Consider the following 2,467-nt stretch of genomic DNA (forward strand, 5'->3'; position numbering starts at 1 on the left):
AACATCAGCACGTGCCCAATGCAGTGCCAGCCCATATACAGCTGGTACTCAAGAGGGTGGCTGCTGCCACTGCAATGAGTCCCACGTCCACTGGCACCACCAATATCCACCGTCATCAACACAGTCATCAGCAATGTAGTGACTCAGAATCTTTGCACTCCAAATTCCAATTCCATCCCTTCCCCCATTTCTGCCCCAAACTCTGGCCTCCTGGCCTTTGGGACACGGTGTGGAAGAATTCGCCATAGTGGGACAAGGAGGAAGAAAATGAGGATGCGGGTAAACAGAGCTGAGAGGGAGAGAGGAGAAAGAACCCCAGCGAGCCCCACTCTGCTCCTCTCCGCTAGTGCACACCAGTGTTTGTGACAGCCAGGTGGGACCAAGAGTGTGGGGACAGATGACTGTCCCACGGGGACGGGTGGAGCCCCAGGCGTCCACGTTGGCCCAGTCATGGAGGAGTCCGGGCAGGCCCTGGAATTTCCGAGGGTGAGGAAGGGAGGGGGCAGGGGTCCACCAGGCCGGCAGTGTCTAACTGCTGTCGCTGTCGCTCGCTGTCCGGCAGTGATCACTCTGCTCATCTTCCTGCGGCGGCGGCTCCGGAAGCAGGCCCATGCCCTCGGCAAGAGCATGCCAGAGATCCACGAGCAGCTGGTCACATACGACGAGGAGGGCGGCGGCGAGATGGACACCACCAGCTATGACGTGTCGGTGCTCAACTCGGTGCGCCACGGCGGCGGAGCCAAGTCCCCGCGGCGTTCGCCGGACGCGCATCCGCCGCTGTACGCGCGGGTGCAGAAGCCGCCACAGTGCACACCCGGGGTACACGGCGGGCCCGGGGACATGGCTGCAATGGTCGAGGTGAAGAAGGATGAGGCGGACCACGACGGCGGCGGCCCGCCCTACGACACACTGCACGTCTACGACTATGAGGGCTCCCAGTCCGTCGCCGAGTCCCTCAGCTTCCTGGGCACCGATTCGTCCTACTCCAACACCAATTACGACTTCCTCAACGATTGGGGGCCCAGGTTCAAGATGTTGGCCGAGCTGTATGGCTCGGACCTAAAGGAAGAGCTGCTGTATTAGGGGGCCACCGCCTTCTGGGCCTGGGGACCCAAACTCACTGGAGCCCAGAACAGTCCCAAGTGGGCACTGAGACCTCCAAGACTGGCACTCACTGCCCCGCCCAGCACCACTTCCTCCTAGGTCCCAGGGACCTCACCATGGTGGGGGCCGAGGGGTAGCAAACTCCAGCTCCCTGAAATATCCAGAAACCTACTTCAGTGATGGCTACCCCCTAAATGCTGGGAAAACCAGGCGAGTGTTCTGACTGGGCACAGACTTCCCTCGCCTCATCACCCCCAGACCACCGACCTAACTTAAAGACTTTTCTGGCTCCACAAGGCTGCAGAGCAAAGCAGCCTGTGTTCGACTGCTAAGGGAGTGGATCTTCCCCTGTAAGCGCTGACCCCCCTGGTGAGGCTGATGAGGTCCTGGTGCCTATCTGCCTGGAGGCAAAAGGCAGAATGGCATGACCTCTGGGGCAATACTTGCTGCAGCCCAGTCCCAGGGAGACTGCCACCGTCCATCAGGCCTGAACTCAGGAGCCCCAGCCCTGCTCTGACTCCCTCACACCCTCCCAAATGCCCCATCCCTGCCCCTCCCAGGCCTGTCAAGAGGGAGGAAAGGGCCACATGGCAGCTCCTGACCTTGGGTCCTGAGGTGACCTTGCTGGCCTGCCACAAGGTCAGTAACTGTGCTGTGCTGAGCACTGAACCATTCAACTGAATTCAGGGAAATGGCTTATTGAACTTTGAAGCAACTGTGAAATCATCCTGGAGGGACAGTGGAGACCAAGTGTGACAGATAATAGGGTGAGGGCCACCTCCATACCCACCCCTTCTGGAGAGGACCTGAGACCCTGACTTTACACTCCTCAACACCCCTCCAGTTTTACCTGTTAGGGGGCAGATATTCCTGAAGTGGAAGACCTCTCCCCATCTCCGCCTTGCTGGTTGTTCGTTCACAGTAGCTCTCTCTCTCACTTTTCTCTGTCTACTCCTTATCTCTTGACTTAAAGGCATCCGAAATGTTGCCCTCAGCAAGTCTGGCCAAGGTCCAAACCCAGACATGACTGCGTGACAGAGCCATGCCATGGCCTTTACATGCATTGTTACCATTTCAGGGAACCGACCCTGCAGAAGACAAGGCCCCTGCCCTGCCCAAGCTCTGCGGTCATCTTTGCATCCCCCACACACGGAACATTCTACTGCAAACACACCTTGGGGAAGTGGCATCAATCGAGAGAAGCAGACAAGGAGACAAACTCTCCAGCTCACCCTTTGTCATGGACTGAGGCTCCCACTCTGGGCGAGGCCCCTGGCACTGCAGGGGATTGTAGATAACACTGACTCTTTTATTAATCAATAACTATTTTTCATAATGATTATTTTTTTACTAATAATTCTTA

General features: G+C 57.4%; 1 pseudogene; it reads left to right on the forward strand.

Annotated features, from left to right (window-relative positions):
• Window positions 1-450: 450 nt before the first annotated feature.
• LOC103584275 lies at window positions 451-1,083 on the forward strand (annotated as a pseudogene).
• Window positions 1,084-2,467: the final 1,384 nt, after the last annotated feature.

This window comes from Galeopterus variegatus, unplaced genomic scaffold (genome assembly GCF_000696425.1).
Source record: "Galeopterus variegatus unplaced genomic scaffold, G_variegatus-3.0.2 Scaffold48612, whole genome shotgun sequence".
Lineage (NCBI taxonomy): Eukaryota > Metazoa > Chordata > Mammalia > Dermoptera > Cynocephalidae > Galeopterus > Galeopterus variegatus.